The following is a 26,020-nucleotide window of genomic DNA, read 5'->3' on the forward strand; positions in this document are numbered from 1 at the left end:
GTGTGGGGCCAAGGGGCACTGTCATACTCAGGCCTGTCCCATGCTCCAGCTCAGGATCGTACCCTATCCTGGGTGATGCTGGGGGCTCCCCAGAGGAGCCAAGCCCCAAGCGAGCCTCCAGGAGCTCACAGTCTGGCCGGCGGGTAGCAGACAGACCAGGGAACACACATTTATATTGGCTTTGAGGAGAGCTGAGGGCTTTCTTTCCTTCTCTGAGTGAACATTGGAAACTTCTTTGTGGCGCAGCTGCAAGGAACATAGTCTCCGGAGTCAGAGAACTCGGGACTCAAATCCAGGCTCCTCCATTTCCTGTGCCAGATCCCTAGAGGCCAGCTGCTTTGGCTCCTTCTCCCTCAGAGTCCCCATCTGTGAAATGGGGAGAAGGCATCTCCTAAGTAGCTCCTGCTATCTTCCAGCTCCAAGGCACTGCTCTATCTCCTGCACAGGGGAGACGTTATTTCCTGGGGAGAGGGGTCTGTCCGAGGGTGTATGAGGGCACAGGGGCTGGGAGCTGACAAGAGGAGGAAGGGCCCGGCCACGGTGCTGCTCATCATGGGCATTGGGCACGGTGGCTGAGGGTGGCAGAGTGCAGACGGGAGAGCTGAGCGTGGGGGCTGCTGCTGGAGGGAAGTGCCAACATAGGGCACTGCCCCCGGGAAGACCCCAGCCCTCGGGCAGTGTCTTCCTCGGAGGCCCAGGGATTCCCCCGCCCGCCCGCCATCACTTACACCAATATTGACGGTTAATGCCGTGTCGCCACCGTGTTCAACACTCAGCGCGGCTAATTGTTTTGACTGGGAATCGGCAAGGCGATTAAACGCCATCGATTTTGCCCTGCGCGCTGCATCGATTTTTAAATTTCCTATTGATCCCGGCCCTAAATCTCCTTAACCAAGACCTCACCGTGGAGATGACAGCCGCTGATTAGCTCCGGGCAGGGGTGGGGGGGGGTGGGGGTATGTGGGGGGAGCAGCCCCTGAGAGGGGAGAAACCCCAGCTCCTCCCTCCCCCCAGGGAACAGGGGTCCTGGTCCCCTTCCACCCATGAAGATAGAGGCCCCAGTAGAGAAAGGGGGACTTGGGAGGGTGGAGTTGGGGGGACCTCTTGTTCCTTTTACCCCCTTTTTTTTCCCGTTTGGGCTTTGCTCTCTACCTGTGGCTCTCTCCACACCTACTCTCTCTGCCCATTTCTTCTCTTCCCTTTCCTATCCATCCCTCTGTCCATCCATCTGTCCATCCAGTCATCCATCCGTCCAGCCATCGTCTCTCTCCCTACTGTCTCAGTCTGTCTTTTTCTCTCTTTTCTCCTTCTCAACTTCTGTCCAGCCTCCACTAATTCCGTGTGCGTTTGGCTGGTCCTGGGCCTCAGTCTCCCCATCTGTGCCAGCATATTTGCCGTGAGATAGGAAAGTAGTATACCAGACTTCCAGGTCCATGGCCATCCTACCTGTCCCCCTCTTGTCTCCCCTCTCAGGACTACATGTATGGGGCACAAAGGTGTGAGACCGATGTGGGCTTGCCGGCTTTGTTAACTCCCCCACAGGGCTCTCTCTTTTTCGATGGATGGACGTTGCTCCTCACCGTGAACTCATCAGTACTTGCCTGGGGAAGGTCTCCCTGACATCCTGTCTCTTTTGGGAAGTCTCTCCCTATCTTACAGTCCCCGCTCCTTCTCTGAAAGCCCACAGGAAGCAGGGGCAAAAGAGATCTCTGTGTGGGTTCCTTTCCCAGGAGGACCATGTTCCCAGAAGGCAAGAAACCAGGTTTTCAGACAAGGCACCTGGGCCCTTGCTCTCTAACCAGCTCCCTCCTTCACCCAGCTCCACAGGACCCCAGGGAAGTCCCATCTCTTTTCAACCTCGTCCACTGCATCTGTAAAGTATGGCCGATCCCAGCTGTCATTCTGCCGCCCTGCAGGGCGGTGGACACTCTTTGGTGACGGGTCTCCCCATGTCCTCTCTGTCCTCTCCATCTTCTGCACAGCACACAGTGGGACCTTTCTAAAGACAAAGCGGCTTGTGCCCCTTCCCCTAGCTGCTAGGCCCAGGCCCTGTGGGGTGCAGCCTCTGCTACCCCTGAAGCCTCGTCTTTCCCACTTGTCTGGTGTCCCCTGGGCAGGTAAAGGCCTGACATCTCCTTCCCTTCCTCGCGGCCCTCTGCCTGACTAAAGTTTATTCGCTGTGCTCTGCTCGAGGGTAGCAACCTTCTTAGGTCTTCCCTGACTCCCCCTGGGATTCTTGCAGCACTCTCTCCTTACCCCAGCATGTTAGCATTGGGTCTTGCCTGTGAGCCCTCCAGCAGACAGGGCAGGGACCTTATCTAATTCACCTCTGCACCCCCACCCTTGGTCCAGAGCCCAGCCTAGACACACTTCCATATCTGCCGATTAACCCAACGAATAAATGAATGAATGAATATGTGAGTCAGAAATATCATCAGGACTTTTATTTTCATTTCCTTGCTGCACGCAGGCACCTGATGAGTAACTCAGATGTCTTTCTCGTTTTATCCCCCCACCCGTCCTCTGAAATACATAGCTTGTGAATTAAGTAATCCCTCCATCTGTCCACCCCTTCGCTCATTGCCCATCATTTTCTTACTGGGGCATCCTGCATTTGGAGGGCCCTCTGCCAAAGGCAAACACTGTAAGACACAGTCCCTGCCCTTCAGGGGGCTTCCAGTCTGATGGGAAAGACAGATGTTCAACAAGGCGGGCAGTGGGATGCCCATTTAAGAGATGGGGACACTGAGGCTCAGAGCCCGGAAATGACCGCTGAGGGCAACAAGTGGCTGGCAGGACCTGAGTCCACATTCGCCAAGAGGTGCCTACGGATGGTGCAACAGGAGCTGAGTTCCTCTACTTGAGGAGTTGCCTCATCCTGCCCGAGTTGGGGATGCTTCACATATTCCCTAGGAGGCTGACTCTCTTCTCCTCTCTTTCCAGGTTCTCGACTGGACTGGGTTGGTGGCCTGAATGTATTAGCTTCGCTGCGTTTGCCCAAGAGGTAAGGGCCACGGCCTCAGAGCTTTGCTTATTGCTGTGCTCCGGGTCCTGTTCCCTTCCAGGAGTCCCTGCTTTCCCCTCCTCTTCCCTGGCTGCACCCCAGGAGTGGTGCCCTTCCTCGGTTTGCTCTGTCCTCCACGAGGTTAGCCTGTTTTGCGTTTTTATGCTCCGTGTGTCCCGTGGCTTTCTGGCCAAACAGGTGGTTCTGGGTGTGGGTGACCGTGAGGGTTTCTGCTGGTGAGTATCATGCTCAGCAGGAGAGAGATGGATAACTTGGTGGCTCAGATCACAGCTGGGGGGCAGACACGCCTGCGTGAACCCCCTTTCTTTCCCTTCCTAACTGGGAGTGACTTGGGATAGTCAGAGCCTTCATTTCCTCACCTATAAAGGGAATGATAACAGAACCCTCCTCAAGCGCTGTCCTGAGGGCGGAAGGCTAGTGAGGCAGTTCAGATTCCAACTCCAGAGCCAGATGGCCCCTGTGCCTCATGTGAGTTGTGTAATCCTCAGTTTCCCCATCCGTCAGAGGAGGGTTATAACAGCACCCACCACACAGGATGGGAGGATGAAAGAAGTTACTCCATGGAAGCATATGCCTCAGGAAGCAGGAGCTCAAAATACAGCTGGAAGATCCCCTGAACAAGTGAGGATTTGTGAGACCCCTCCTTGGAGCCCACTGAGACTCCTAAACAGAAGCAAGTGCTCCCCAGCAGCTCAGCTCATGAGGAAACGGGCTCTGGGCATGTGCTCTGGTGTTTGCTCCGCTCAGCCTGATAAGGCCCCGGTAGTGAGGATCCGGAGAGAGGTGGGACAGGGCCTCTGGGGTGGGACCGGCACGCCTACCACCACCATGCTGCCACATCTATTTTTACCAGAGCAGCTTAACCCACAGGCCTCAGGACTGTTCAGGTTCAGGATGATTCTGGTTCCCTGGAAAAAGCACACATCCTGTACTCAGACCCCTGCATTCCTTACCAGTTAGAATAGGGTCCACGGATGGGTTTCACGGGGTCTGGGGAGGCCTGTGGTGGCCCTCATAGGCGTCCTACCCAGGCATCCTTGCTGTACCAGGGGTCAAACACTCATCTGAAGAAGCAGATGAAAGCTGTGTCCCAGGGTCTGCAACCTGCGGTCGTAGGAACCACAGTGGACTAGAAAATGCATTGCGGTGGGAGACTGCTCTTCAGCTCCACTCTCTGTCTCCCTGCAGAGATGCAAACCCCACTTGCCAGATTTTCCAGTTTTCCAAAAGAAGTCAGATACCCAGAATTTTGTGTGAAATCTCCCATTAAAAAAATGTTTTTAATGTTTATTTATTTTTGAGACAGACAGAGACAAGATGCAAGTGGGTTAGGGGCAGAGAGATGAGGGAAACACAGAATCCGAAGCAGGCTGCAGGCTCCGAGCACTCAGCGCAGAGCCCTAGGCGGGGCTCAAACTCACGAGCTGCGAGATCATGACCTGAGCCGAAGCCGGACGCGCAACCGACTGAGCCACCCAGGCGCCCGTCTCCCATTTTTTTTAAATGTTGGCTACTAACACAAAATTTCAAAAATCTCCCTGTGGTCCAAGCCGCATGGTTTGGACAATCTTTGGCCCATAGAATTCTAGTTATACAACTTTTAGTATAGACTTTCTCTTGGGAAAACCCATCCCTGTATCTCCCCAGTTGTGCTCCAACTCAGGATCTTCACAGACCCCCTGAAACCCACCCATGGACCCCGTTCTAACTGGTAAGGAATGTGGGAGTCTGAGTATAGGATGTGAACTTTCTCCAGGGAGCCAGAATTGTAGCTTTGCCAGGAACTTTCAGGTCCCCTGATGCTCTTGATGTTGAAAAGAGGGTCAAGGAGGAGCTTCTTGCTGGCTCAGTCAATAGAGCATGCGACCCTTCACCTCTCGGTCGTGAGTTCAAGCCCCACATTGGGTGTGGCGCTGACTTAAAATCAAATTAAAGTACATATATATATGTATATATATGTGTATATATATATAAATTACATGTATATGTATGTACATATATATGTATATATGTGTATATATATGTGTATATATATATATATATACACACACACACACACACACACACACACACACACACATATATATATTTAAAAAAAGAGGGTTGAGGAGCTTCCAGCTTGCAGAATTTGGGGACTAAAGGTTGGCTTTGAGGAATGCCTGAAAGTTGGGCTAAATTAGCAGAGGCTGTTAAAGGAATTATGTTTCAGAGCTGGCGGAAGTCGCAAACCAGGTCTCTGATTTTCGTTCTTTGTGTTCAGATAGATGTTTGTTAAGTATCCAAGGTTTCATGGACACACGTGTGACAGTTTCGGTAACACATGCCGAGAGCTGTTGCATCCAAATGGCGGAACTGATATTTACCAAGGGGCCACGTCCATGCCAGGGCCTACTCTGGGTATTTTGCATTAATCCTCAGTGCAAGCCTGTGAGGTGGATGGTGGTCCCCTGTTGCCAGAGAAGGAAACTGAGGCACAGAGAGGGGAGGCAACTGGCCTAAGGCAGGTAAGCAGTAGAGGCAGAATTTGCGCTCAGGTCTGCCTGAGCTATAAGCTCTTGCTCTCCCACATCAATAGGACTCACCACAGCAGTTCGAATCTCCTCGGGATGGCTGATCCTTATGCTTGGGGGGGGGGGTACTTGATTGGGGGGAAACCCCTGAAGTCTTATTTGTTGCCAACCCTGACAAATTTAAAAATGGAGAGGGTTGGATAATGCTTGGGCTATTTGTTGGTTTTTCACTAGAAACTAGAGAAAAATGTACAACAGGGGGTGTTTAGCTGATGGAGTCTGTGAACTAGCCCTGAAGGCTGCTGCCAATATATCTGAGTGGTCCACGGGGAAAGTTCATCCCCCCCCCCTGCCCCCACCAGACGTGTTTGAAGGAGGCCACACTCTCTTCGGTATATCATTTTGTTACAAAACAACAACTACATCAAACATTGCCCCCACCCCCACTATCCTTTATAGCCGCACTTGGAAGGTGAGTGATTCCACTCCAGTATCTGGAGGCCTCCTCGGCGCCCAGACCCCCTCCAGCCCTGGAGGTGCTGTCTGCCTCTGTGCACACGCGGCTCCCTTCCCTCCCCTCCCCTCCACTCTCTTGGGCCCTTCTCTCCACTCTTGCTTGAGTTCACTCCTCAGCCTACCTCGGCTGTCTGGCTCTCCCTCTCTGTGTAAGGCTCCCTGACCCCTCACTAAGGCTGCATTGCCCCCTACCCCGTTCCTCCTTCCTGAGCACCGTTACCATGTCTGATCATATATTGTGTGTGTAGTGTCTCCCCCCATTAGCTGTCTGCACCCAGTCCCTGGCACAGTGTAAATGCTCAGTAAGGATTTGTTGAATGAATGAATAAAGAAATGAACACATGGACACATAAACCCAAATCCATCCATTTATTCCTTCTGCCAACATTTCTGGGGGGGTTCTAGTGTGCCAGGCCTTGTGTCTCAGTCTGGTGAGACAGAGGGGAGGCAGACCTGTGTAGGCCTCTGAGGGGCCCCAGATTGGTGGGAAGACAGGCATACATACCCACTACCCTGAACTCACAGGTCTGCAAGGTGCTGGGGTCAGGAGGGAGTGGCATACGATTGACTTGCCTGGGGGGTGGGGGGCGGGCTCAGGCAGTCTTTGAGAGGAGGAGGTGGTGAGGGGGTTCCTGCAGGGTTAGGAGAAGCCAAGGCTAAGTTACTGTTCAAGTGGGTGGGTCACTACTGGGGACCATGGATGCTGGCCTGGCCTCACAGTCCCCATGGACAGCTACTGTCCGCTGGACATCCAAGGCCCTCCCAGTGCTGGGCAGGAGCAGGTGGTGTTCCCACTTCGTCTCTCCCTCCCCTGCGTCCTTCCACAAAATGACTTGGTGGCCTTTGGTGTGGATGAGGCCCTGGAGTCCCACAGGTGGCATTCCCAGGGTGCCCGCACACCCTGAGGGAGAGAGTCCGCCTCAGAAGCAGGAGCTCAGCTGTGGGTGAGAGGATTCCATTGCTGGCTCTGGTGAGGGGCCGTGGAGAGAACCCAAGGCTGCTTCAGAGGCAGGGACATGGAGCCATAAGGCAGTCGCTTCCTCCCGTGGGTGAGAGTATGGGTGTGGCAGCAGAATGCTCCAGAAGCGGAAATGCAGGTCTGAGTGGCACTGCGGGTGTTCTGCAGACCAGAACCAGGGAGTCAGTATGTGGGGTCAGGGACTTGCTTGGATGCCCCAAGCCCAGTTAGCCACCTTTATGTTGCACCTGGGGCTAGCACTTTGGCTACCGGAATAGGGCATGTGCTGTTACAGACGGGCCTCGGGGTCGGGGTCGGGTGGCTGGGCCAGAAAGCAGCTTCAGCGGGGGGCAGCTCCTTGCCTGTGGGTGGGCCCCACAGGGATGGTCCATAAGGCGAGTCTGTGTGAGGCTGCAGGCTGGAGGCAGTCCTTACTGGGTGTGGAGTCGGATTCGGATTCGAGGTGCTGTTTGCCATTGTGGGATGCTCCGAGGTGTCAGGAGATCACTCCTTCCCTTTGGCTGGCACTGGCTGGGTGGAGATAGCTGTCACCCACCCAGGACTGGGAGCGTCTGTCAGCCACGGGGTGGGACCCAAATACAGACGTGGAGGAAGTGCAAATGGCTTTCCTCTCTCGGCAGCTTCAGGGACTGCTGGATCCCTGGCCTCGCGGTCCCAGAGCAAGTGAAGGCTGAAGTGCCCATTGTCCTGGCAGGCATGCAGCCCCAGGGGTGGCGGGCAGGCACTTGGCCCTAACTCCAAGTAGAGAGCTGGTAGACAGAGGTCAGGCCACAGAGTCTGACCCTAGGTCATTTTAGCAACGTTTCTTGGAAGTCAATATGTGCACTTCCAGCCCACCCCCGGATTGTCCAGCTTACGTTGTCTCTGTTTCTGGTTTCCTTCCTTTCCTCTTCCCCATCCTGGGGCTCCACCCCTGTCCCTTTCTTTTTTCCTTTGCTTGGTTTCATCCGGGTCTTGGCTTGTCCATTCCACCCCACTCCCTCCTTGTTCTGAGCCTGGATCTGTTTCCAGTCTTGCAAGTGGGGTTTGTATGGGTCCACGTCTAGCTTTCTGTCTCCAGAGAGAGCCACATGGAGATGTGGACCTGGTGGGGATAAGGAGGAGGGGGGGGGTGAGGAAGAGAGGAGGAAAAAAGGTGCTTGAGGGAGAAATAAGAAAGGAGGTATCCCTCTCTTGCCCTTGGCCCACTGCTCCAGGATAGCTTCTCAGGCCCCCTGTACAGCCATCTGCCCTTCTCTGGGGACATGTGTGGACGGGAGGGCCAGAGGAGTCATCTGAGAAAGGGAGAGATGAACTCAGGGAGACTCAGGGAGCACCCCGCAACGGAGAAATGCCTGGAGAGGGGGAGAAGCTGAGAAGAGCAGACAAAGAGACAGGGAGATAGCAAAAAGTCAGCGGGGAGAGCAGGCAAGGGGCTCAGGGATAGTCAGAAAGAGTGTGTACGTGAGGGTGTGAGAATGAGCTGGTGGAGGTGAGGGCCATCAGCCTGGGGGGCGTGACAGGGGCGGGGTGCACCCACACCTGGGTCTGCAGCCCCACCCCTCAACAGGCTGCTGTGGGGCAGAGTGTAAGGAACTTGTACTTGGCGAAGGCCCCTGGTGTGTCCTCCTGTGTGTGGAGGGAGAGGCGGCAGGGACTGTGGGAAGAGGGAGATACTGCTCCCACCTGCCCTGTGATCAGGAGCCCAGTCTGCTCCCACCCCTCCCTGCTGCTGTCAGGAGACCGTTCCTGTCTGTCCATCCTGTTCCCTCCCTGCCTTGGCTCACAGGGGCCTGGAGGACTGTGGGCCCCTAGGGCTTAGGCACCCCTGACTTCTGACCGGGGGTGGGGTGGGGCAGGACGAAAGCCAGTGTGTGTGTGTGTGTGTGTGTGTGTGTGTGTGTGTGTGCACGCGCGCGTGTGTGTATATCCACGCACATGAGTGCACAGAAAGAGAAACTGCTTTGGATTGAGCCCCCCTTAGCCCCTCTCTAGCTTTGCTGCCTCAGTGTTTTCTACGTTCCCAACTTCCTTCCACCTCCAGCTTCGAGGTCTCTCCCCAGCTGTCTCTGCCTTTCTGTCTTGCTCTCCCTGTCTGTCTTGTCTTTCTGTTTCCCTCTGTGAATCGTTCCCATCCCCCCAACTCCTCAGTCCCCGGCATATCTGGCCCCCATCCATGCTTTATCTGCATGCCTCCATCACTGTGCCTTCCATGCTCTCTGTCTGTCCGGCCCCTGTGTCTGTGTGTCTCTCCGTTGCACGGTTGCCCTTCCTCTGCTCCTTTTCTCTGCCGCTTCCTCCTGTGTCTGGGTCTCTTCCAGTCTCTTTCATCCTCTGTCTCTCTCGTCCCTGTCTCTCCAGGTCTCTGGCTGTCCATCCCTGCCTCTGTGTGTGTGTGTCTCTCACTCCCCCTCCCTCCCCCCTTTTTTCTGTTTCTAACACCCACACTCACATCCTACCTCAGGAGTAATTGCTTTTGTCTGGGTTGGACTGGACTTGTGGTGGGGGGGAGGGCGGGGGGAGCGGGTGGCGCTGGGGGGGTTGGGAGGGACGGAGGTCGCTTGGTGGAGTTGAGGTGGCGTCCACTAAAGCAGGGGGTGCTGAGGAGCAGAGGTCCGGTGCCCAAGGGGGAAGGGGGAGGGGGCCGTGGGACCGTCCTGGGAAAGCGATCTGGGGCCTCTGGCAGGGAAGAGAGGAAGGCCCTCACATTTGGATTTGGAGGCGATGTAGCTGATGTAGCCACAGCTATAAAACGGGCCAGCCGGCACCGCAGTGGCAAAGCTCTGCTGCCTCGCCACCCTCCCCCACTCAGAGACCCCCTCCCCGCCCCTGCCAACACTGTCAGATGCACCAAGTCACCATGACACACGCAGGACACACCCAGAGCTTCCATCCCACTCGTGGAAATACACTTGGCCCTCGGCACACAGGGACACGTGGCATCACGTAGACACGCAGAAAGCACACTGGCTCTCTGACAGTCAGAAAGAAAGGAGCTCGCACACACACAGACGCAACCACACAGACAACCGCGCACAGACGCAGGCACAGAGTCCGCACACACAGACACACGGGGGCTCGTTGCATACTCCCCAGATTCTCACAGACTCACGCCCGCCCAGACACACTCAGGCGGCAGCTCACACACGCGGGTTTCCTGGAACGCGAGAACACACAGCCACCATGTCACCTGGGGACAGAAGGTCACCGAGGTGCTGCTGGGGATACACGCACACTCCCCCGAGGGTCAGGCAGATCTGCATACACACGTGTGGGGATGCCCAGAGTAGGGGAGATACTCATGAAAGCGCGCAAGCGCGCGCGCGCACGCACACACACACACACACACACACACACACACACACTCAGGGCTGCCGAGGCCCCGGGGATACACCCACAGATTCATGGTCACACGGACGTGACTCAGTAGCTGAGACATTCGGGGACACAGTCCTGGAGTTCCACAGCAGAGCTCAGGGACTCAAAGAGACACGGCCGCCCAGGTGCATGGGAACACACGCACACACTATACGTACAGCAGCTAGACAGCACAGCGCTGCCCTGGAACCCCTGTCCGAAGCCTCACAATCCCCCCCGCACTTCCCCCGCCACACACACGTGCAGGCCAGGCCCTGGGGCGAGGCCAAGGCAGCTTCTGCCGACAGAGACCCAAGGATGGGGCAGCCAGGGGCTCTGTGGATGGGCAGCAGGCTGTCTGGGGGTTGCCCCACTGTTCTGGGCATCCATTCACCTTACCTTACTCCAGCACCCACCCAGGACTTCCCCCACTCTGTGGGCTCAGGACAATGTCTCCCCAGCACCCCCAGGTACCCTCTGTCCATCTCCCAGAGGTTCATCCCTCTCATACCCTCAAAGGGCCCCATCTCCCCGAGCTGCTCCCAACTGAGGGGATGCCTGCTTTCTTCCAGGAGGACTGTCCCTTAATTGATCCCAGCCCCCTTCCCTGCCAGTGTGACCCCCGTCCCCATCTGCTTCCCTGCCCATTCCCATACTCACCCCCTCTCTTGGCTGTCCAAGCTTTCAGCCTCCCTAAGCTCTCCTGCTGTAGTGGGGGTGGTTGGCAGGATGGGGTGGGGGCTTGGCCCCTCGGAGGTGTGGGTAAGGGGGCCATGGGGGTGGGGGACCTGGGTGCGGCTCTGAGAAAGGGAAGCAAGGCAAGCGGGGAGAGAGGGAGAGGCAGAGGCAGGCAGGCAGCCAGCCGGCTTTATATCCCTGCCGTATTGATCTACCATGTCACAGCCCCGGTCGATAGCCAGCCGAGAAAGAGAGGGAGAGAAGGGAGGGGAGGTTTGGGGGAGGGCAGCGGGACCCCTCTAGTCCTCGGCCCATCTGGGGCCTCCTTGGCAGGCTGTGGGGCCATGTTCCAGCCAGCCCACCCCCCCCAAAAAGAGGCCCACCTTATCCTCCCCCCACGTCCTCTTGGCTGCGGCCCTCTCCCTGAGAGCCAGCTTCGTGGAAGAATTTAAGCACAAATTTCCCCATTTCGTTCTGCCTCTGGCATCTCTTCATCTCTTGTGGGCGCGGGGTTTGGGGGGCCATGTGGAGGGATAGGCTCAAAACCGTTTACTGCCTTGGCTCCCCTCTGCCCTCCACAGTTGGGCTGGGCAGGTGGGAGGCTCTAAGCCAGTGTCGGGTGGGGTTAGGGATGGACGGGAGTGTGAATCTTCCTTTGCTATGTGTTGGTGGGCAGGAGAAAGAACCTCGCTGAACGTCCTGGTCCCCAGCCATCGATAGCCAGGTGCTTGGGAAGGCCCAGTCCACGTTGCTTTCCTGCCCTTTCTGACTTGATGTTTCACCTTGAAGCTGTACCGGGCCAGTGCTAGAGACACATCACATTTAGAATTTCTTTTCCCTGGTCCCCCTTTTTCTCGGAGGAGAGAGAAAACTCAGCTTCTCCCTCTTCTCAACCTCCTCTTCCCTCTTCCCTCTCTTCCCTTCCCTTAGAACTTTTTACCGCCTGCCCCCCTACCTAAGCCTCCCAAGCGCTGGGCAGGGAAGGCAGGGATGTCTCCTTAGGTAGGAGCAGAGAAAAGGGTGAGGCTCCAGACAGCACTGAGAACCCTCCATCCTTGATCCCAGCTCTGACTCCGTCTCCCATCTCTGGGCCTCAGTTTCCCCCCTAGCCCCGTCTAACCCTGCCCGAGCTCAAAGGTTTTGTGTGGCTCTGGGATCTGCAGGGATCAGTACAGATGGGAGGCAGGGCCATACAGAGGGTGAGACCAAGGCCAGAGGGGTGCCTGCTCCCCCTCCCTCAGCTGGGGCTGCCTGGGTCCCAGGTGCGGGGGACCCCCCCCCAGCCCCCAACTCCCGGGGGCTCCGGTTCTTTGTCTGTACAGATCCTCCTCCCTTCCCAGCCCAGCCCAGCCTCCCAGAGAGGTTGAGGAATCACCTTAGCCTTGACCCGAGGGGGAGGGCAGAGGAGGGGCAGGCGAGCCCCACCCCCGCCTCCTGCCCATGGCCATCCCCACAGTCCTTCTCTCCCTGCTTCCCTGAGTACCAGGCCGCCCCCACCCAGCATAGGGATGGCTGTTCCTTTGTTAGGAAGGGGGAGGGGAAAGAGCTGAGCTGAGGGGACGTGGCCTGACCCCCGACCTCTCCCCTTCCCTCCTCCCATCTGGGTCCCCAGGGGCTCAGAGCCCCCTTGACGGACAGTTCTGACCATCAGCCAAATGGCTCTGGGAGTGAGCAGGGGGCCAGGTAGGGGGGAGGGGAGGAAGGCCTGGCCAGGGCCCTGGGCCCATCAGAGAGGGGGGTATTTTATGGGTGGAGGGAGGCCCTTAGGATGAGTGGCAGGGGAGATAGGCACCCACAGGGGCAGGCTCTGGGGGGGAGACTGATTGAACAAGGGGATGTGGAGGCAAAGAGGGGCTCAGCCCAGAGCCAGTAGCTCTGGACGCCCTGTGGGTAGGGGCCTGGCCTGGGCAGGCACCCCCACCCCACCCCCAACCGGCCTTCGGCATTGGGAGTGCAGCGAGTTTAAAAAAAAAAAATTAAAAGAAAAAAAAAATAACAGGAGCAGGAGAAGCTGGGGGAAAAAATATATAAGAAAAAATATAATAAGAACTAAGCGGTGGCTGCAGGAGAGAGAAAGGGCAGGAGGCGGGGAGGGGGGCGCAGGGGGGAGGGCAGCTCGGGCCCTGGTCGCTGCGGAGGCCCGGCCGCCGGCCTCTGCGCTGAGCCCTCCGCGTCCCCCCCTGCCGGCCCCCTCCAGCCCCGATCGATCCAGTTTCTTGGCAATAAAGCATTTTTATTGTCAGCTGCCCTGAATGCCAAATGTGAGCCTGGTCCTGCTCCCCCCTCAACCCGCTTCCTCACCACCCCTCCCCCAGCCCTCCTCCACCCCCTCCCCGCCACCCCCCACTGCAGAACCAGCATCGTCCATCACCAAGACCCCCTCCTCTTCCTCCTCATCCGTGTCAGCCGCAGTCCAGTACATCCTCAATAATCCACCAGGCCCCCTCCCCATCAAGGCTGCTAACCCCAAACCTGCAGGGGAGCAGAAAGGTGGGCTGTGGACGAGTCATCTGGGGGGGCCACGGGGATGGACAGGTCGGTGTCAGGGTGGGCAGGCAGGGAGATGATGGCCACAGGTTGAGGGAGATGTGGGCAGAAGTCAGGAGAGCTGGAGCCGGCCCCCGGAGCAGGGGATAAGAACAGGTGGGGGAAGGCAGGCCCCTGCCCCTGGGGCTGGCTGGTTGTGTTCAGGGGCCTGCACCCACCCCTTTCACACTGTCTGGGGACCAGGGGAAGGGGTAGTGTGGGATTGGACACCCCTCCCACACCAGCTCCTCAAGGGCTGGGGACAATGACCCCTCCTCCACAGGACTTCCCCACAGGGGTGTGGGGGGAAGCAGTTTACAGAGGCCCTGGGAGCCCCACCCGGCTTGCTCTTGCCCCCCCCAATTCTGTTCTCTCTTTCTCTTTGTCTCTCTTTCTTTGCATCTTTCTGTCTCTGTCTCTGTATTATTCCTGACTCTCTCCTCCCTCCAGGGATGTAAGAACCCCCACACCCTTCTCTGTTCTACCTGCAGAGTCCCCAGTTATTCTTTTCCCGCCACACGCTTTTTCTCTGCCCACTCACTACACGCTTTTCCCTCTGACCTCTCCTACCCTGCCTGCCCCCACGTCGCTCCTCTCCTTGCACGTCTTTCTTGGTTTCTCCCGGCTCCCTCAGCGTGAAAACAGAGGCCCAGGCCCTTAGAACATCAGCAGGAAGTGCAGAGAGATCTCAAGCCCCTCTTCTCTTCTCCCCGGGGGGCCTCAGTGCCTGGAGTTGGAATGAGTCTGCACCTGCTGAGCCAGAGCAGGAGAACTGGGGATTGGGTCCCCCAGATGTGCCGTGTGACTTTGCTCCTGTCACTTGCCTGCCCTGAACCTCTGTTTTCCCCGTCCTGTGGGTGACCTGTGGGTGCCTTGAGAGTCTGGAGTTCTCTCGGGCTCCTGGGGAGGCAGCTAGGCAGGGTTCTGCTCCAGAGCCTGGTCATAACCCTGTCCAGGTGTCCTACGATGCAGCCTCAATGCCGCAGACCCGCCCTCTCACCTTCTCCTGGAGACCCAGAAGGGGAAGCTGGGGAAAGCCCAAGATGCCAAGACTTTCCCTCTGGTCCTGCCAAGGCAGGTGGTGCTTTAGGGGGTGGTGTAGGGCACGGGTTCCTGACCCCAGGTAACGCTTCCAGCATCAGCCCTGGAGGGCGAGGACAGCGTCACTTGTCCCTAGCTCAGCGTCTGCCATGAGCCATGGGTTCAAGAGGTCTCTGTGGATGGGTAAGCAGACAAGGAAGTGAGGAGGAGCCTGTGTAATGGTGGGACATGCCGGAGGAGAAAGAGAGAGGGGGCGCTGAGGTGGGGGGGGGGGGGCTGGGGGCGGGGCTGGGGGCAGAGCAGGGAGGAGCAGAGGGATTGGGACATCTCTGGGTTGAACCGATGGGGAGTGGACAGGTAGGGGGGCACTCACGAGAGGGAGGATTCCAGGATGAACCCCGGTCTCCTTTCCAAGCCGCCATCCTTCACCTAGAACTCAGCGACCCCCCCAGTCACCAAGCCCCTACACTAGTGCCGCATTCCCACTTCCTCCTGTCAGGCCCCGCAGCTCCCTGGCTTGTGAAGGGGAGTAAAGAGCTGTGTGTCTGTGATCCCGCTGGCACGTGGAAAGAGGCAGTGTGTGTTAAAAATGTGGTGTATATACACACACGTACCTCCCCACACGCCATGTGCTTGCTTATGCCTAAAACGTTCCTACTCCTCACCATCATGAAATGTTTTGTCCTATCTTCAGATAATAATTTTCTTTTCTTTTTTTTTTTTAAATGTTTTACTTATTTTTGAGAGAGAGAGAGAGAGAGAGACAGAGCATGGGCAGGGGAGCGGCAGAGAGAGAGGGAGACACAGAATCCGAAGCAGGATCCAGGCTCTGAGCTGTCAGCACAGAGCCCGATGTGGGGCTCGAACCCACAAACCATGAGATCATGACCTGAGCCGAAGTCGGACGCCTAAATGACTGAGCCACTCAGGCGCCCCAATTTTCTAATTAGTAAAAGGCCTTCCTAACAGAAGAGCGAAAGATTTCTGTGGGCTGTGTGGGGGAAGGGCCCCACCTGAGTTGGGGCTGGGCTGGACCCTGGGATAGAGATGAGGTTGGCAGGTGACTGAGATGTATGGGATACTGGTGGAGGCCCAGGAGACCTGGAAGGAGGCGACGGGTCTGGAGACCTCGGAGGAGGCAAGGGGTCTGGAGATCTGGGAGGAGGCGAGGGGTCTGAAGACCTGGGAGGAGGCGAGGGGTCTGGAGACCTGGGAGGAGGCGAGGGGTCTGGAGACCTGGGAGGAGGCGAGGGGTCAGGAGACCTGGGAGGAGGCGAGGGGTCAGGAGACCTGGAAGGTGAGAGGTCTGGAAGCAGAAGCTGGAGAGACGGGCAGGAGACGGGGGAACCTTATTGGTGGCCATTTCACCTGCTCCCTGGCTGCTTGAGGACAATCCCCCCAGATTGTTACCTTTATGGAGTGCAGGACATGTCAAGACTTCCCACTGCCCGCCTTGACAGCTGAGCGCAGACTTGGGAGTCCCAGTCCATTTGGCTTCAGGTGCCCCTCCTTTGAGAGGTCCTCTCTGATCAACCTTCTCTCCACTGCCCTCTCATCATCCCCCAAACCTTGCCCCCAAGACTTTGCTCATGCTGTTCCCTCCTGTGCAAGAGTAACGGTCCTAACAGCTGCTCCTGACAGCTTACTTCGTGCTAAACTCTCAACCTGCAGGCTCTGGCTGAACTCCCAACCGTTGGTGAGCATGGTCATCATTCTCACTTTGCAGATGGAGTACTGAGGCTTAGGGAAGGGAAGTGGCTTGCCCAAGGTCACTAGCCAGTGAGACAGCCATTCAGGTCCAAACAACTCTGGTTGCCCCCCGCCTTTTTTTTCACTGATCCAACTGGTTAAATATTTGTCCAGAGCCCCACTGCAAGAGGTCAAGTTCTGCTGGAGATCCATGGGAAACGTGACTGCCTCCATGTGCCGGGTTCAAATCCTGACTCTTCCACAGACTTACTGTGACACCATGAGCAGGTAGCTTCCCCTTTCTGAGTCTCGGTTTCTCCTCTGGCTCACAGCCACCACCTCCTAGAAGTCAGTGAACGAGGAAATGTAAAATGTCTGGCAGATAAGGCTGCTTGACAAATGGCTGTGCCCTTCTCTCTCACTCTTCCCTGAATGTTGCCCAGCCTCTAGGTTCTAGCTCTTCTGAACTTTTATATTTGAAGAACATTTTTTTCCAGAGGACTTTCAATATTCATTGTCTGTTTGGATCTTCCACTACCCTGTAAGGGAGGAATTATTATCTTGATTTTATAGAAGTGGAAACTGAGGCTCAGAAGACTCAAGTCCTGCCTCAGCTGCTCGGCCCCATAAAGGATCCGTTTAATTGACACATTCCACACCTCTGCTGGGCCCTTGTCATGTGCCAGGCCCTGTGTTGGGCACTGGAGATAGAGCAGTAAACAGAACTGGTGCAGTCTACTTTTGTGGAGTCAACAAACCAGAGTGGATGTGGATCTTTAAGTGTAAATATCAATAAGCAAAATCAGAAATTGTGATAAGTTACTCCAAAGAAGAGACAGTTTACAGGGAGTCAACAGCATCTGGGCAAGACATTTAAGTGGAACCTTGAAAGAGGAATAGGACTTAATTAGACAAAGAGTCTTCTAGGCAGAGGGAATAGCACATGCAAAGGGCCTGGGGTTGCAAAGAGTTTGATTTGAGGGACAGAGAGGAGGCAGTGTGGCTTGGAGCAGAGTAGGTAAAGGGGAGAGTGGTAGGGGAAGAGATGAGAGGTGTGGACAGGAGTCGGATCACACAGGACTTCACAGCCTGGGTTAAGGGGTTTGGGTTATTTCTCTAATGCAGGGAAGCCCCTGAAGTCTTAAGCAAGGGAGTGACAGCCTGATTAAGTTTTAGAAAGACCCTATTGGGGGGCGCCTGGGTGGCTCAGGTCATGACCTCACAGTTTGTGAGTTCGAGCCCCGTGTCGGGCTCTGTGCTGACAGCTCAGAGCCTGGAGCCTGCTTCAGATTCTGTGTCTCCCTCTGTCTCTGCCCCTCCCCACACATGCGTGCGTGCGCTCTCTCTCCGTCTCAGAAATAAATAAACATTAAAAAAAAATTAAAAAAAACAAAAACAAAGAAAGACCCTCTTGGGGTGCCAGGGCGAGAGGAGACTATGAGGGTCAGGCATAGCAACACAGAGCCCTGCAGGGAGGAGGCAGGAGGTGGCACCCAGCCTGGGGGTGTAGAGGAATCAGAGGGAGCTTTGGGGATGGTGCTCATATGGAGGCTCCGAGCCAATCCAAGGTCACACGGCTGGTCAGGAAGAGGGTCTGACCCCGCACATACCCAAGCCTTTCCTGTCACCGTGCTACTTTTTCTCTAGGAGCTCAGGGGAAGCCTCTGGGAGGCAGAATCCTGCCTTGTATCTATTTCATGTTTTCTACACAAACCTCAAAGTGCCTGGTGTTTTTGGTACAGAGAAGTTCACTGCCAGACAGAGGTTCTGCATGGAGGTAACTGAGGGTCCTTCCTTAGGATACTCCACGGAGGAGGTGAGCTCTGAGCCAGGTGGTGCAGGGGGCGAGTCGGTCCGAAGGTGTTTGCTCTCCTCGCGGGTGGCCTTGCTGTGTGAACTTGGACAAAGTACTGGGGCCCCGGGGACGCTGTTCAGTGTGCATCCCCGTGTTGCCGTGACTCAAGGGAGGCAACCGACACGGAAGCTCTTAGCGAATTGCTCCTATTGGCAGGAGGCCATAGCCAGGACAGGGATGGGAGGCATGTGATGTCTCAGACAGCAAGTCCAGGCCCAAGCCCAGTGTTTTCTGCCAAGCCAAAGGGAAGAAGCGAGTAAGGGTGTGGGGGAGAGGTAGAGCAGCAGGATGACAACATGGGCTTTGGAGTCCAATTGCCTGGATGCCGACCCTGGTTCCATCTGTGTCAGCCCGGGCAAATGATTCAACCTTGCTCAGCATCAGTTTCTTCATGTGTAAAATGGGCATATTGGCAGTAATTCTCTTGTAGAACCACTCAGTGAGAATATTCAATAAGAAAATGCGTGGGAAGTGTTTGTAGCCAGCCGGTGCAGGGTACCTCCTATAACTGTCTAAAGCTGAACTCTGGATTCCTTGTCCCTGAGCTCCTCTAGACACTTGTCCCATCTCAATAAATGGTTGTCACACCAAAAACCTACACATCTCCCTTGATCCTTCACTTTCTTTCAAATGTCCAGAGCGCTCAGTTTGTTTCCATGGTGGCAGGGACTGTCTCATACGATGTGGGCCAACCTGGTTCCCTCAAGTTAAACGCCTCCGAATAAATGTGGAGCAGCTCCTGCAGACAAGGATCTGTGGATGCCGCTCAGAGGCCACACAGCTCCGAGAGGGGCTCAGAGAGGTTGGGTGGCTTGCTTGAAATCACACAGCAAGGACTCGGCAAGCTCCATAGAGGCGGAGAGGGGCCCAGGCCACTTCTAATTTTTGAGCTTCCCAGTATGCTGAGAATAAAGGAACACCAAAGTGCAGTTAGAGACTCGTGCTCTCAGCAGCAGCAACAACAAAATGCCAAACGACTAATATTTGCAAGGTCATTTATTAAATTATTTGATTTAGTAAAAAAAAGATTCATAGTGTCCCACAGGCGGTGTGGTTTGCCAGTAGCACTCAACTGGAAAGTTAAAAATGGGAATCTTGTTCAATGAGGCCCTTCATGAATGTGATACCTGCTGCAAATGCCACCCCTGCCCTTGCGACACGGGGCCCTTACCACTATGTGACTCCGAACCTGACGCCTTTTCTGCTGCGTTCAGTTGCTTTTGCAGAAATGCGGGAGGTCCAGGACCTTGTGGTCTTCTGACAGGAGAAACCCGCACAGCAGCACACCCGGTGGGAAGGAGAGCCGGGCTCTGGAATCACCCTGCCCCTTCCTGGTCTGAGCAAGTCCTTGCCCACTCTGACCCGCCTCAGGGTGCTCCTCTGGAAAGAGGGGAAAGTAACAGCACCTGCTTTATTGGATCACTGGGAAGATGTCGGGAGACGGGCAAGGAAAGCACGGAGCAGGTGCCGGGTGGCTGTCTGTACCATTTAGGATAACAGCGGACAGCCTGGGGCCAGGCGCATGGTGGCTTGAGACCTCCTCAAGGGTGGGTGCAAGGCTGACGTGCTCGGTGTCCTTAGTTCTTGGCACAAGGTCTGGCACAGTGGGCCCTCCATGAAGGTGTAGAATTGCCTTGCACAGAAGAGGCTTTGGGCCAGGCTGGGTTGGGGATGGGAGCACCTAGGGACGCTAGGGGAGCCTGTCCCCTGTGGAGGGCCTGGCCTTTGATTTCTTCTCCACCCCCATCTGCCTCCTTGTGAGGCCAGGCAGGCACTCCCATCAACTCCCTTTTGCATGGTGTGGAGGTCACTGTCCCTTAATTTACTCCTAAGTAAATAGCTACCAAATGCCTCCTATGTGAACATAGCAGTGGGGACATAGTGGTGAACAGGTCAGACAAGAGTCAGAGTGATTATTTTCATGATTCCAATCTGAGTGTTAAGCGGTAGGTTCACGTGAACACATTATTTAAAATAAATAAAATAAGCAAATAAATAATGGGAGCTCTGCCCAGCCAACAATGGGAGTAGGCAGTGAACCAAAGCTTATGATTAATGCAATTTGGGGTAGCTGAGGCCCTTTTAAAAAAAGGAGGATAAAACTGAACAGGACAGACATGCTCCCTATCCTCCTGGTGTGGAGATTCAAGTGGGGGAGGCAGATAATAAACAAGTACGTAACCTGCGGAAACTTGAATGTGAGGCAGTGAGAAGTGCTGAAAGAGGATAGAAATGAGAGAAAAGGCTAATGTGAGGCAGGGTGACCAAGACCTCCCTGTTGAGGACATGTAAGTGGAATCCTGGAATGAGTGAGGGAATGGGCCCTGGAACAGCTGGGGAAGGATGGCACCAGGCAGGGGGAGAGCACGAGCAAAGGTCCTGAGGCATGTCGGAGCTTGGGCTTGGGTTGTAGGGACAGAAAGCCAGCAAGAAGGAAGTGAGTGATGGGTGGGGAGCAATGGGAGGTGATGTGGTAGAGGCAGGCTCTGGTCGGGTCACATGGCAGGGTTCAAGGTTAGCCAGCTGGTTAGGATAAGGAGTCTTGAAGCTGGCATATTTGGTCAGCCTCCTGAGGCCTCCCAGGCTTGGGCTGTTAGTACCCTGGACAGCGGCTCAGTCCCTTAGAGCACTTGCAGCTATGGGGCGCACCCTACTGAACACAGACTTCTGTGAAGGTCTGCTTCTGTGGAGTGGGTTAGGGGCAGGTGGGGAGCAAATGATACTACAATGTGTATGAATTGGCCCCCTGCCCACAGGAAGCGCAGTCATGTGGACGAATCATAAATGTACAACTTAATCAATCTTTATGGAGCGAACATCTGTGCAGACACCACTTAGGTGGGGATAAAGAAGGCCACCAGCACCCAGCAGCCCCCACCCCTGTGTGTCCCTTCTCCAAGACACCCCTCCCTCCCTGCTGGAAGTAACCACTGTTCCTCACTTTGGAGATAATCATTTCTTTGCTTTTCTTTTGTAGTTCGTCACCTATGTCTCATTTAATGCATTCTAATTTGAATTCAAAAAATGAATACAATCTCCTATAAAAACCAAAACTGTAATAGAAAAGGTTAAAAGCTCTCTGCTTTCCCAGTTGGTCCCCTCACAAAAGGTAGCTGTCATTAGTTAGTTACCTTCAGACTTTTTTGTCTGTGTTTGTCAATTCTTGCACACCCATAGAAAAAGTATGGTGTTTTTTTTTTGTAGCTGTTTTACATAAATGATATTAATTTGTATAAATCCTTCTGCAGTTTGAGTTTTCACTTAACAGTGGCTTGGACAACCTTCTGTGTCCGTACCTGTATGTCTGTCTTGTTCTCTTTCATACCCGCATACTGGGGAGATGCACATACTACTATAATTTACTTAGCCACTGTCCTATTGGTGGCATCTAGGTTGTTTCCGATTTTTCTCTACTTCAAACCTGGATGTGATGAACACTTCGTGACATTTCTGAACTCCTTGACGGTGGCAAGTATTATGTTTAAAATTAGTGAAGTTCCTGTCAGCCCATGTTACTGCCCCCATTTCACAGAGGAGGACCCTGAAGCTCAGAGAGGTGAATTCACTTGCCCAGGGTCACACAGCAAGTGAATGAAGGAACCCGTTTCCAAATCCTCATATGTCTGACTCCTAAACCATTGCTTATATACACCGTATGGATAATTACAGTCTGCAGAGTGCGGGCCCCAACGCAACAAGCATTCCTGGAGCCCTGGCAGTCTGCAGGCCCAGGGCTGGGCTCCTCCTCCACAGCAACAAATCTGATGCTGCCCTGCCCTCAAGCTCTGCCCTGTGGGGCAGCCTCCATGGGAAGTAATTACAATGCAGTACCATTGGTGCTAAAGCCCAGAATGTTGCCTGGAGCTGTCAGAAGAGGAGGTCATTACTATTAATTGGGACTCTGGCAGAGTTAGAGAAGGCTTCCTGGGAGGGGAAATTTGAGCCAAGGCTGACAAAGGAGGCAGGAAGGCCAACCCAATGTGTTGAAGAAGGTGAGCTCTGAGGGCAAAGTAGCTGCAGAGGTTGGCAGAGGCCCTTACCCACTTGGGCTTGGAGAGCCAGCCTTGGACTTCATTCTGTGGGCTCTGGGAGCCTTGAGGGATTTACTCATTCAACAGAGAAAGTTGGAGCACCTACTGTGTGACAGGCACTATCTCAGGTGTTGGGAATGTTACAGTGAACAAGACAAAAAAAAAAAAAAAAAAAAAAAAGACACCTGCTTTCAGAGAGCTTACATTTCACAGGGGTAACCAGACAGTAAAACAAGTTGACAGTAATTGAGTTCTAGAGAGTGCTACAATGAAAATGGAACCAGGTGATGGAAGGCAGACAGAGTAAGGGAGGGCCCCTCGGAGGAGGCAGCCTTTGAGTTGAGTTCTCAGGGACAAGAGGAATGGAAAGAGATGGGAACAGCATTCTAGGGGAGGGGTCAGCAAGGTCAAAGGCCCCAAGGTGGGGACAGACTTGGCTTCTTCCAGTGTGGCTGGGGTGCAGTGCTCTCCATGGGGAGAGGTGAAGTCTTTCAGGGCCCTGGAGGCCTTGATGGTGCAGGGACCAGGCTTGTCTGAGGGGCAGAGGGGAGTTATTGGAGGGCTCCTGGACCAAGGACGATGGCCTTTGTGCTTCAGCCTTTGGACAGCTCCCTCCCTGCACGTGGGACTGTCAGTGGCTTCCCACCTGCGGTCATGCTGGAAGAGTGGGAAGTCTGGGCTGGATTGGTGTGGACAGCATGGGGGTGGGGGTGGGCTCCTGGGTCAAGGGCGGTGCCTTGTCAGGGGAAGGCCCAGGGCCAGGCACCTGTTTCTTTAGCTTCCTTGGAAGCCCTGGTGGATAGGTGTTGATGGATGCCAAGGACCCTGTTCTCAGGGGACCTACAATCTGAGAGACATATGCAAGCCAAGAGGAGGAGCAGTGAGCTCAGCACAGCAGTTTAGGCACAGGCTTTGGGATCAGGGAGCCTGTGGGTGTGCCCCGGCCTAGCTGTGACTGTGGCCCTCACTTTCCCTGATTTCTTTAAAATGGGGATAACAAAAGTCCCTGATAAAAGGCAAGGAGTCAGTGAAATCCTGAGTATAGTCAACTAGGTCCTTCTTAGAATAAGCTGCAATACATTCCCTCTCTCTTCCTATATTTGTTGTGTAGCTAATTGATCCATCAGACTATCTTGCCCATTCTTGTTTCTTTCTTTCTTTTTTTTATTTTTTTTTCAACGTTTATTTATTTTTGGGACAGAGAGAGACAGAGCATGAACGGGCGAGGGGCAGAGAGAGAGGGAGACACAGAATCGGAAACAGGCTCCAGGCTCCGAGCCATCAGCCCAGAGCCCGACGCGGGGCTCGAACTCCCGGACCGCGAGATCGTGACCTGGCTGAAGTCGGACGCTCAACCGACTGCGCCACCCAGGCGCCCCCATTCTTGTTTCTTTCAAGCACAGAATGTTAGAGCTGGAAGAAGCTTTTGCGAGCTCCTTCAGCACACCTCCCACCTAGAGATGGGGAAACTGAGGCCCAGAGTGTGCCAGGGGCTGCCCTAGGCCACCAAATGGCCAGGTTAGAATGGGGATCTGCTTGGTCTTGTGACTTGTATCTTCTTTAAGTCATATCGCAGTGCTTCTCAATTCCTTCTCAGTTGAGGTGAACTCCTGGGAATTCCAGCAGGTTTGGGAAATTGGTGTCAGGAGGCTGGAGGTGGTGCGACAAGAAATGTTGTGTCGATGTGAATTTATTAAGCATCTGCTGACTTCTCAGTCCATGGACTTACTGCTTCCGAGATGCTGCTTCCTGATCTTGTCCCCAGCACTGACCTGAGCATCTTCCCTCCCACTATCCATCTGTGACCCAGGCACTTGCCCAGTCTTCCACTTGCAGGCCCACTAGAGTCCTGTAGAATCTCATGTGAAAGTGGACCCTCATGGCCTCAGCCTCCCTGTCATCTGGGTCTTTGTCCCAGCCTCCTCTCTGTTAATCCTACCTCTAGATTCCACCGCTAGCCTGTCCTCATGCTGTGGATCTCTCTTACACACACTATTCTTGCTCAAAAGTCTCCCACCTACAACATCAAATCCAGCTAAGGCACGTATGGTGCCCTGGCCAAATCTTTCTCATCCCAGCTTGAGCTCTGCCTCCTCTCCAACCTTTCTGCGGTAGGAAAGGTACTCCTGTGCTCCTGGGTTTCATTCTTGACTCCTCCCTCCTCCCCCCCCACACCCCACCTTCAGCAAATCACCAATTTCGTGGGGTCTACTCTCAAAATTGCTTCTAGGGACACCTGTTCCTTTCCTCCCCCACTGCCACCACGCTGGTCCCAGCCATTATCCCCTCCACCTCATGTGGGCACCACCCATTTCCCCACGGCCGACCTCCCACAGCAGCCCGAATCATCCACAAAAACATTTACAGAGCCACATCACTTCCCTGCTCAAGACCCCCTCAGTGGCATCTCACTGTGCTTGCAGTAAAATCCAAAATGCTCACCTGGCCTGCAAGGCCCTGGGGTGTGGCCCTGCCTCCCCGCCTTGTCTCCTATATCTTCCTTGTTCAGTCTGTACCAGCCAATCGTGCCTCCCTTCCGCTCCTGGAATGGCTGTGTTGTTTGCTGCCATGTTGTTTGTGAGGAGGACAGGTCTGGGTTTGATTCCTGACTCTACCACTCACACGCTGTGTGACGTGTGGCAAGTGACTTCACCTCTCTGAGCTCCAATTCATCAGTAAAATGGGGATGATAATAGACCTTACTTCCTCAGATTGTCGTGAAGATGGGAACCGCTGTATTGGCTCAAGTAGCACAGAATAGACAGTGATACTGTTGCTGCTGCTGTTGGCAATGATGATTGATGATGATGATGATGATGATGATGATGATGAAGGCAGCAAAGGAGAAATATTTTAAGTCCCTGGATGCTAGGTGCTCCTAAGCAGATCATAGGGTGGCTGCAGCTTGACCTTGACTTAGGGGCACTGGAGAAGCAGTTTTGAGGGCAAGGCCAAGGGTGAACAGGAAATGAAGGCTCAAGCCCAGAAACCAGGAAGGTGGGGGAAGAGGTGGGCAAGCAGTGCCCAGGGCAGACCAAAGCTAGGTTTGGTCTGAGAGTAGCTGGGGTGCACTGGAGGATGGCATGACCCTGCAGCAGGACTAGCCAAACACCCCTCTGTCTCTGTGTCTGTCTGCCACTCCTCATCTTGTTTTCCTATGTGTTTGGGTCCCTAAGCCAGCTTTGCCTGACACCCCCCTGCCCCCAGAGGCTGCCCTGGCCTGGTCTCTTTTGAAGGCCGATGTGCTGAGATGCAGAGGAAGGTTGGTGTCAATGAATCACCAGTTCCTCTCCCGGCCCAGCTGTTGACTCAGTGTGGCCTGCAACCCAGTCTCCCTGTTTCCTGCTAAGCTGGGGGTCGGAGGGGCCTCTCTGAGCTCCCACACGCTGAGCCCTACAGATGAGGCAGCACTTGTGGAGAAAGACCCCTTGGGTCCCCATGCAGAGCAGGGATGTGTTGGGGGCTGAGTAGAGAGGTCGCCAGAGACAGCGGGAATCCCGAAAGAAGCCAGGGAACCAAGCCACAGAGAGGGTCCCCAGGGGCGACAGAGAGGAAGAGGCCATGGCTGGGGGCCCTGAGGGGTGAAGAATCCCGCTCTGCTGTCCCCGGTGGGCTGGCTGCTCCCCCCCTACCACTCCCCGCCGGGCCCCCGGGGGACCTCGCTCTAATAATGTATTTGATCGACTCGCCGGCCGCGTACAAGCGATTATTGTCTTGTCGGGAGTCAAACGTATCGATCCGGTGAGAAATATGAGCAGAGCAATGGGGCCCGCGTGTCAGTTACCAGCCCCGCTGGCCCTGGGGAGCCCCCTACGTCTCCTTTAATTACCGCTC

General features: G+C 55.0%; 1 protein-coding gene and 1 long non-coding RNA gene across 2 annotated transcripts in view; one reads left to right on the forward strand and one right to left on the reverse strand.

Moving 5' to 3' along the window:
* Positions 1 to 26,020, forward strand: part of POU2F2 (POU class 2 homeobox 2) — a 77,160-nt gene that overhangs the window by 13,970 nt on the left and 37,170 nt on the right. Inside the window, exon 2 of the mRNA XM_040457210.1 lies at positions 2,944 to 3,004. The gene's annotated coding sequence lies outside the window, so the exon portion shown is untranslated. The remainder of the gene's footprint in view (positions 1 to 2,943; positions 3,005 to 26,020) is intronic.
* LOC121018516 (uncharacterized) lies at positions 6,402 to 11,200 on the reverse strand. The gene is made up of 2 exons (XR_005785209.1): positions 11,027 to 11,200; positions 6,402 to 8,114 (listed from the first exon to the last, which is right to left on the reverse strand). It is a non-coding gene; the product is annotated as an uncharacterized LOC121018516 (long non-coding RNA).

The sequence above is a fragment of the Herpailurus yagouaroundi genome, unplaced genomic scaffold (assembly GCF_014898765.1).
Source record: "Herpailurus yagouaroundi ecotype Mexico unplaced genomic scaffold, PumYag 220, whole genome shotgun sequence".
NCBI classification, from domain to species: domain Eukaryota; kingdom Metazoa; phylum Chordata; class Mammalia; order Carnivora; family Felidae; genus Herpailurus; species Herpailurus yagouaroundi.